The sequence below is a fragment of the Peromyscus maniculatus genome, chromosome 2, assembly GCF_049852395.1.
Source record: "Peromyscus maniculatus bairdii isolate BWxNUB_F1_BW_parent chromosome 2, HU_Pman_BW_mat_3.1, whole genome shotgun sequence".
NCBI lineage: Eukaryota > Metazoa > Chordata > Mammalia > Rodentia > Cricetidae > Peromyscus > Peromyscus maniculatus.
The window spans coordinates 160,243,743-160,253,907 of NC_134853.1; positions in this window are offsets into that span (position 1 = coordinate 160,243,743).

Sequence of the window (10,165 nt, forward strand, 5' to 3'; positions counted from 1 at the left end):
TCCAGCGGCTGGTGCCTTAGGTCGGATTGAGTCCTCCCTTTCACAAGAGCCCTAGGCTCCTGGGTGGCTCCCCCTGCAGAGAGGGTCCCCTCCGGAAGTGGGAGCAAGAGCAGTCACGGGACTTACTAATCCATGAATACACACACACACACACACACACACACACACACACACACACGCCATTGTCCTGGCCCTTAAATACTCGTTCCCAGTGGTTGAAGCCTAATTCAAAACGCTCTAGAACTAGACTCAGCTCTGTTTCATCTATGGGGATGTCGCATCTCTGAGCAAGTCGGATGCTGGTTTGTCGCTGAAGGTTGGCTCTGTCAGCTGCTCACCTCCAACTCTCTAGAGCCACACGCCCCGCCTCCCATGTCTCACGGCACAAGGTGGCCACAGGAAGAGCCCCAGCCCAGATCCCTTCTGCCCTCCACATCCAGGGCAAAGACCCTTGTCAGCCCTAACCCTGGAGGACCAGGGCTCTGACTCCGGCTGTGACTCCGTCTCCCACAGTTGAGGCAGGCGTGAGAGGGGGAAGCTCTCCGTTAGTTGGGGGTCCCTGGGTCCTCTGACTCCTGCTGTCTCGGGACCCTGGGGACAGGGAGGGTGGGGATTCGTGGGAGTCTGGTCTCTACAACCTATACACAATAAAAGGACAGTATGACAGATTTGTGGAGACCCCACCTGGAGTTCTACCTGGGAGGAGGGGCTGAGTGGGTGGGGAGGACATCTGGACTGAGGAGAGAAGCTAAAGGCCTGAAATGTGTGGAACCTTCGACCTCCCGACTCCTCAGACCTGCCTGCAGAAATCCCGCGTTGCTCTACAGAAATGCTTATAGCACCCTGTCTCCCTCCTGCCTGCCCTTCCTTTTGTATTCTTCCGTTCAGGAGGAATGGCTGAGCTGGGCTCTGCACCAGCACTGTGTTCTACGCTGTCCCCAGACAAGGGCCACAACGTCCCTTCTTGAAGTCCTTCCCCTCCCCCCCCCCGCGCTCCCCCCTCCCCGCAATGGGGCCTTTGAGGCCCAGAGAAGCTAAGTGATTGGCCTAAGGTCACACAGCTCCGAAGACACAGCCAATTGGGTGCGGTGCTGAATGTAAGCCTGGAGTATTCTGGGGCGCGCGGGCGAGGGAGGGAGGGGGGTCCTCGCTCCTCACACCCCCAGGAACTACTGAAATCAGAGTAGCAGGCTGCTCCCCAGAGCAGCTCCGCTGGCGACTGCGGTCGGAGCAGGGAGGGGAGGTGGGGGTGCCGTATTTCCAGCCTTGTGAGTCACGGATTCCGCTGGGCTATTTGCAGCCCCAACACTCATCGGCGCGGGGCTGGGGCGTTGGGCGGAGCCGACAACCTTCCGCATTTGCCCCCCACCCGAGGTCAGCTTCACCTTGGCGAGAAGACCAGCCGGAGAGCCAGCGCTGGAAGGGGGGGGGGCTGCCCCCAGCAGGGGGTCTGGGTGGGGTGGGTGGGGGGTGTCTCCCATCACAGGTCGCAGCCCCTGTACAGGCAGCTTCCTGCCGCTGGAAACCAGGTTCTTCTGGTCTAAGGGAGCCCTGGGCTGTCACTCGAGCCAAGGTGACCCCGCTGACCGGGAGGGCGGGGGATGCGGGGGCGGCCATACAGGAGTCTCTCTCCCAGCTCCGCCTGCTAGGGCACCAGACTGGCCCACCCTTTCTAGACTAAATATAGGCCTGGCTGAAGGCCCTGCCCCCCACCCCCACTGGTGGAGCTTAATGCTGGGAGCCCCGTTCATTGAGTGCCCCGTGTGTGCCAAGCACCCCAACAATCCTGAGAGCAGGATGATACTGTCTTCTCACACAGACGGATGTGCAGGTTCAGAGGGGTCAAGCAAGTGATCCAAGGTTGTCCAGCTTGGAGGTGCCATCGCTGGGATTTGAAACTTTGCCTGGGGCTCAGGAAAACTCGCGGCTGGGTCAGCCTAGAGCCACCTACTCCCTCTCCCCAGACATGAAAGCCCCTACTTCTGCAGAGGCGGTGAGGAGAGCAGGGGTTGTAGCCCATCTGGGTTTCCTGGTGACTTTATCCAGCAGGTCTGCATAAAGAGGGCGATCGGACCACGGGTCTGAGTATCAGGTGTTTGGAAGGGTCTACATTGGCCGTATTGAGCAAGGGGGAGGTCTTTTGCTCCACCCCTTTGCATTGTCGTAAAAAGCCCTTTGGAATAAAGTTCAGGGCCGGTGGATTAGGACCCAGGCCCTCCCGAGCTCTCCTATTTTTTGAACTGTCTCTATACTTACTTCTGTCTACAAATTTCTCACTTCTCCCTACTCAAGAGTACAGTAACAGTGGCGGCTGGTCTGTCTCAAGGAGGATTTCTACCTCTTGTAACTTTGGAGAAAGACCTATCACCAGAGAGAAGTTGAAAAGATGTAGCCCTCAGAGGCCAGAGGCCTTCCAAGAAGCCAAGCCAGGGGATGAGAGTACCACAGGCTTCCTGTGTCCAAAGGCCAAAGGCTCCCTCCTTCCACAGCCACACAGAACCAAGAGTTTATTCTCTCTCTCTCTTTTTTAATGTGCATTTGTGGGGGGTTTTTTTGCCATGGATATAGGGGTCCTCTGAAACTGGAGTTACAGACAGGTGTGAGCTGCCATGTGGGTGCTGGGAATTGAACTCAGGTCCTCTGGAAGAAGAGTCAGTGCTCTCAACCCCTGAGCCATCTCTCCAGCCCCAAGAGTTTATTCTCAAAAGCAGAGTCTTGGCTGAGTGTGGCTTGACAGAGTGCCTGCCTAGCAAATTCTGGAGTCTGGGGGTGCATGTCTGAAATCCCAACACTCTGGGACCCATTACAGGTGGATCAGAAGTTCAAGGTTATCCTTGGCTATGTAGTTTGAGACTAGCCTTGGGCTACATTAGAGCCTGTCTAAAACAAACACACAAACAAACATACAGACAAACAAACAAACAAACAAAAAAGCAGACTCTCAAGCCAGAGACGTGTGCACCCCTTCAAGACTGACTTCAGCAAGCCTGAGGTGTGTGCACCCCTTCAAGACTGTCTTCAGCGATGTTTCAACCACGCAAATAGCATGTGCCTGATGCTGGGAAGCTGACCCATCCATTTGCTTGGCCAGGCTATGTCTCAGGGATTCAGTCCAAACTTCCTATGATGGTAAGGTCCAGGCTCAGAGAGGGCTGGGGCCTCACCCAGAGTCACACAGTAAGAGCATTCACGTGGTTCAGTAATAAATGTGGGATCCCTGAACTCCCACTCTTGTCCGGTTCTCCTCTCCCAGACCAGTGCCCCACCCCTTGGGTGCTCTCTACCTGCTTCTCAGTCTGTCCCTCTTGCTCCCAGACCCGGCACAGAAAAGATCAGAGGAACCTCAGTAAAGAGGGAGGGTCCCTCATGGGCTCTGGAGGCAGATCGCCTAGAGCCAAGGGCCCCTAGGGTCAAATCTTGGCTCCACTGTCTCTGAGCAGTGTGTCATTATGCAAGTAGCTTAACCTCTCTGTACACACTGTCCCTGGCACAGCAGGACGTGTACATGGGCTGATCCTTCGCTCCTGGGAAAAGCGACTGAGGGCAGAGTTTAACCCCTGAGCTGCACCCCTGCAGCCCCCCTGAGAAGATGCATTCTGAGCCCTAGGGTGGAGGCAGGAAGTGTCTAGAAGCCTTAGTTCCCTGGGTGTTGAACTGAAAACAGGTCCTTACCTGTTGGGGCTGTTGGTGAGCTTGAAACCATCTAGAATGTGCAAGAACAGGTCTGTTTCCTCCAACAGTTAAAGAACTGAAAGGCAGGAAAAGTTTGAAAGTCAAGCAAAGCCAGAGTTTATGCACAGAGGACAATTGTATTAGCGTTTAAAAGAAAAAGCCCAGGACAGGCAGCTGTCAGTCTCAGTCGGTGGGTAATGGAGGGGCAGGAACAAACACCCCCCCCCATCCATGCCTGGAGGTCAGCCACCTGAGCACCGTGGAGAGGGAGCCCTAAAGCAGTGGTTCTCAACCTTCCGAATGCTGTGATCCTTTAATACAGTTCCTCATGTTGTGGTGACCCCAACCATAACATTATATCTGTTGCTACTTCATAACTGTAATTTTGCTACTGTTATGAATCATAACGTAATTATCGGTGTTTTCTGATGGCCTTAGTGACCCCTGTGAAAGAGTCATTCATCCCCAAGGGTCATGACCCACGGGTTGAGAACCTCTGACTTAGCGATGGCCTAAGGAAGGCCTGTGTACCCCGAGAAACTGCACTTATGCTCTGTGCAGCATCTGAAGGGGAGAGACAGAAAAACACCAGACGCTAAAGCTGGGCCTTTCTGAGTCAGGACTCAGCCAAACCTCAGGACGGATCACAGGGGCTGCCCTGGGGTCCAGAACGCTAAGGAAAAGGACATCATCTCATTGAAGGGGTAATTATTCCGCCTACCTCTTTAGCGTGGCTTAACATGAGACCAGTTTCCTAGGTGCGCTGGCTAGTTGTGTCAACTTGACAGAAGCTAGAATCATTTTGGAAAAGGGAACTACACTGGCCTATACACAAGTCTGTGGTGCATTTTCTCAATTGGCTATTGATATGGGAAGGCCCAGCTAACTGTGGGCAGGGCCACCCTTGGGCTGGTGGTCCTGGGTGCTGTAAGAAATCAGGCTGAGAAAGCCATGGGGAACAAGGCTGTAAGCAGCTCCCCCACAAGCCTCCTGCCTTGACTTCCCTGGATGATGGACTATAAGCTGTAAGGTGAATAAAGCCTTTCTCTCTGTGATAGTTTGAAAGAAAATGGCCCCCAAAGGGAGTGGCACTATTAGGAGGTGTGGCCTTGTTGGAGGAAGTGTGTCACTGTGGGGGCTTTGAGGTCTCTTTTTCTCAAGCTTGCCTCAGTGTGACAGTCAGTCGACTTCCTGTTGCCTGCAAGATGTAGCACTCTCAGCTCCAGCACCACGTCTGTCTGCACGCTGCCCATGCTCCCCACCATGATGATAATGGACTGGACCTCTGAAACTGTGAGCCAGCGCCCCCGCCCCCGAATTAAATGTTTTCTTTATAAGGTCTGCCGCGGTCATGGTGTCTCTTCACAGCTGTAGGATCCCTAACTAAGACGCTCTCCAAGTTACTTCGAAAATCCCAACTAAGACAAAAACTGGTGCCACATGTGCTGTGGCAAACTGATAGCGTATTTTTGGGGAGGACCGTGGTAGCACCTGAAGTTTGGCCTGGAAGAGCCACTGAGTGCTCAGCACTCTGTGGACTGTTCTGTGAGAGCTTCCAAGATGTTGAGGGTGATGCACACGATGGAGGCCTGGCTTGTGGGGCTTCGAGAGGGCAGTTTTAAGAGTCCCTCAAAGACTCTATCAGGGCTGTTGAATATTTTGAATTAAGAACCACTAAAATGCTGGGTGTGGTGGCGCACACCTTAAATTCCAGCACTTGAGGGGCAGAGGCAGGTGGGTCTCTGTGAGTTCCAGGATAGCCTGGTCTACATAGTGAGTTCCAGGATAGCCAGGTCTACATGGTGAGACTCTGCCTCAAAACAAAACAAACTATTCAGTGAAACTTTTGCTTTGCTGGGACAATGAATACTGGCCAGCTGGAGCTGAAGAGTCAGCTGTGATTTAGAAGAGAACAACTTTGTTGAGGTGACATCTTCTGGAGTCAGCACACATCTTGTATAATATTAGAGGAACCAGCCTCAATATTATACATCCCAGGGGCTCAGGAGAGAGAACAGTCGGGAAAAATGAATCTCAGCACACTAAGCTCTTAATCCATTCGCTTTAATTCTCCTCCTCGTCTCTTGCTTCACAGTTATATATCCCCCAAAAACCACAATCCTCCCCTCCACCCAGGACACCCAGCTTGAATTTCCTCAGGCAGTGATTGTCAGCTATCAGGGTCAAATGGAGGGATGATAAGAATCCCAAAGAGGGGCAATAGTTGTTAATTACCATTTGCGACCCAAAGGGGAAGTGACTAATGAATTAACTAAAGGCTAAATTTGGGTAATATCTAAGAGGAGGGATCTTATATGCACAACTACAATCTTAAATGTGTTTGGTAAAAGAAGTTAAAAATCTATAAGTTGCTAGGTCAATGGGAGAAAATAAAACTGTCTTCTTTATTCCTGTGGCTCCTATCTGTCCAAGCTGTCTGCCGTTTTTTTTCTGCAGGGTGGAGGAAAGTGTGCTCAGTCGCTAGGCAACCTGTGTTCAGCTAGATGCCTCTGGTGATAGTTAAAGGGAGATCTGGAACTGGAGGCAAGATTTGGGAAAGGAGGAAGTTAAGCTTAATTGGCACATCCGCCAGGCCTTCTCAAACAGGTACTCTGGATGCTTAAGTCTGTTCTTAGAGAGTACAGAGGTATCTCTGATAAGGTACTTTCCTCCATCTGAGGATGGACCTGGCTGGATGCTGCCAATGATGATAATTACAGGGAGGCTTGAACTGGGGTTCTGGCTGAGCATAGCTGTCAGCACAGAAAGTTATCTAAATATTCCTAGAAGTGGTTAGGTAAGGAGTTAGAGGTCTAAAGTTAGTAAGGCTGTAAGAAGGAAGGGTCTGAGATAAATTGTATAAAGCTAGTACTTAATGTCTACCTGACCTAGGTGGTGTCCCCTTGTGGGACTTAAGGAATTTACCTTAAGTCAGGAGACTTGTATGTGGGCTGTTATCACTGTTAGTCTTCCGGAAGTTGGGCAGTGTTTCCTGTAGTCCTTGAAAGTGGCTAAGGGAGATATCTGATTCCAGAGAAAGCCTTTCCTGAGGCTGTTCTCCAAATACCTGGAATGTGTATGTCCAGAGAGTGATCAATCCACACTGTTAGCCCTTATTAGGGAAAAATCAATGGGAAAACTATGAAGGCACACATGATTTTCATAACAGAAGACAGCTGATATATAACAAGCCAAGTAACACCAAAAACTCCTTGGGATTTGGCTTCCTCTGGAGGAATTCCCTGATCCCTCTAGGTAGTGACTTTGCCATAACCAGATGAGTTCTTATGATATTCCTGTGGCCTGCAGCACACACACAGCTGTGGTCCAGAGGGACCAAGGCTCTCCCTGTTGCTGGCAGCCACACCATGATGTGTAAGAATATCCCACGTGGTACTGGTTTTGAAGGCATGGCGGGGTCCTGGAGAGCAGCTGAGGCTTGGCACTGTGTCACAGAGCTGGAGTTCCTGGAGAGAGGGCCAGAAAGGCCACCAAAGAAAGTGCAGCCTCGGTTGCAGTAGAAGGCCCAGGATGGAAGGGATCGTGGAGAGAAGGGGAGAAGTTGAGACTTGGCACCATATGGCAGAGTTGGAGTTCCCAAAGAGGGCCCAGGAGAAGCTATTGGTGAAGGAACCACCAAACTCCAGCAGAGACGCCCAGCATTCTGGAGATGCCAATACCATGGGATGACACCGGGGACAGCAGCAGCAGTGGAGTGGAGCCACCAGAGCCGAGGAGACAGACTCTGTGTACTGTGGGGGGCAGAGCCAGATAAGAGCCCTTTGGAGCCCGGAAGACCGTTGAGTAGACCCCAGACACTGAACATTGAGTCGTTTACACTGATGGAGATTGATTTGCTTTGTTCAGGCTGTGACTGTGTCTTCTCCCCTCTTGGAGCAAGCCAGTAAGCAGCACCCCTTCATGGCCTCTGCTTCAGTTCCTACCTTGAGTTCCTGCCCTGACTGTCCTCAGTGGTGGAGCATGACCTGAGAGCTGTAAGGGGAAACAAACACTTCCCTGCTTTGGGTCATGGTGTCTTTTCACAGTGACAGAATCCCTAACTAAGACAGCAGGGGTAAGTGGTTGACTGGCCCAATTTTATTAATTTCTTTTTTTTTTTTTTTTTTTTTTTTGGTTTTTTCGAGACAGGGTTTCTCTGTGTAGCTTTGCGCCTTTCCTGGAACTCACTTGGTAGACCAGGCTGGCCTCGAACTCACAGAGATCCGCCTGCCTCTGCCTCCCGAGTGCTGGGATTAAAGGCGTGCGCCACCACCGCCCGGCTTTATTAATTTCTTTATGTTTTGGGTAGCTTGGAATATTAGGTCTCCATCCAAGCCAGAGATTTCATCCACCTCAACCAGAAGGAATTCGTTTTTCACTTAATGGGCCTTAACTGCTGCTGTGCCAGGCTCGGTGAGAATTTCTGGGTTGCCCTTCTGAATAAGAATCTGGTCCCCCTTACCCAGGTGTTGTGGAATAATCTTTTTGTACACTGTGAAGATGTGTCACTCAGATTGGTGTAATAAAATGCTGAACAGCCAATAGTAGGATTTGGGGGCAGAGAGGCAGTTGGGAAGAAGGAGGAGGAGGAGGAGGAAGAAAAGGAGAAGGTGGAGTTGCCAGTCAGACTCAGAGGAAGCCGGTCACATAAGAGATGAGGTAATAAGCCATGAGCCATGCGGCAGTGCATAAGTTAACAGAAATGGTTTAAGTTGTAAGAGGTAGTTAGAAACAGGCCTAAGCTATTGGTGAGTTATTAATATTTCATGATTAATAAGTCGCTGTGTGGTTATTTGGGAGCTGGCTGGCAGGACAGAAAATTCTCCCTGCGCCCAGAATCTATCCTGAGACCAAAGATGTCTTAGGAGCTCAGTGGGCTGTGTTTGCTGGACTGAAGCCCAAGGACAAGGCCTCTGTCCCTGAGGATGGTGGGCACAGTCCAAGGAGAAGGCTCCTGAGCAACCTGGCTGCCGCAGGCACAGGTGGGAATTAGAAAGTCTTTGTGGGAGTTCGGGAGCTAGGAAAGGGTTAGGTTCTCCTGGGATGCCTCTGTGAAGAACCCCAGCACACTCCCAGGCCTCCCCCCGGAGCCAGAAGGGAGAGAGGAGGGCTACAAACTGACTTGCTTTCCCCTTTCCCCCTCCCTTTCTGCTCCTTCATGCTGCCCTTCCTCTGTCCCTGCCTCTTCTCTCTCCTTCCTCCTCCTCTGCTCTTTTCTTCCCCTCCCTTCCCTCCTCCTTCTGTTCTTCCATCCTTCTTAATAATTAGTGACCATGGGCAGAGAGTTTCACCTCTCTGGCCTCAGTTTCCTCATTTGTAAAATGGCAGTAAAAATCATGTCTATGCACAGACTGGACTGGCGTGATCTGATGTGGCATGGGCCATCCGTACAACCTTTTGCCAGTAGCTACAGGGACAGCTGCCTGTACCGAGTGCAAGAACAGTGCCCAAGCCCCGAACCTCCACCAAGCAGCTAAATTCAGAAAAGTCACCATGCTTGACATAAACACTTATTATCCCCGCACTGAAGTGGGGTGTGTAGCATGTAGCTTTACTTTTGGAAAACACAGTCCAGCCGGTGATAGGGTGCCACCTGCTGGTGGGCAGGAGCTGTGCAGCCACAGGCCTCCCCGGAGGCAACCTCTCTAATCAAACTCTTTTGCACTAACTTGGGGATGTATGCGTAGCAGGAAGAGGGCTGAGTGTAATCCACTTTCCTAGTGGACACGAGTCTTTTATATTATACTGTTGCACCCTGCCTAGTTCAAACCGTCTCTCTTCCTGGTCTGAGCTAAGGTCTGGCCCCTAGGCTGCCTACCTGCCTGCCCATGTTCTATAGACAGGAGGGCTAGGATTTTGTAGTCCTTTTCTTTTCTTTTTTGTCTTGTTTTGTTTTCAAGACAGGGTTTCTCTGTATAGTACTGGCACTCATTCTGTAGATCAGGCTGGCCTCAAACTCAGAGATCTGCCTGCCTCTGCCTTCTGAGTACTGGGATTAAAGGCATGTGTTCCCACTGTTTATCCTTTCCTTCTTTCTTTTTAAAGATTTTATTTTTGTTTATGTGCATGTGTATTAATATATTTAATATATGTGTGCCCGTGGGAAGCCGGGAGAGCTGAAGTCCAAACTCAGGTCCTCTCCAAGAATAGTCTATGTTCTTAACTGCTGAACTGTCTATCTCTCTAACCGACCTTCATCCTTTTTGGAGAAAGGGTTAACTTTCAGCTAGGCTGGCCTCAAAACAATTACTTTGAATTTCCTTCCCAAGCTTCAGGAAAACCATGATGTCAGCAGCAGCAGCACCCTATAAGGACAGGTAGAAGATGCTTGGTTGGTACCATGCCTGGCCTCTGCTGAGAGCCTGACAGAGGGTGGGGAGGAGGACAGAGACGTGTCTGGCTCTTCTGTCCTTCAGTGCATCCAGGATGCCTTCCTGGCTTCCGACGTCAAAGACTCCTGCATTCAGGCTCTCCCCGAACAGATCCTACCAAG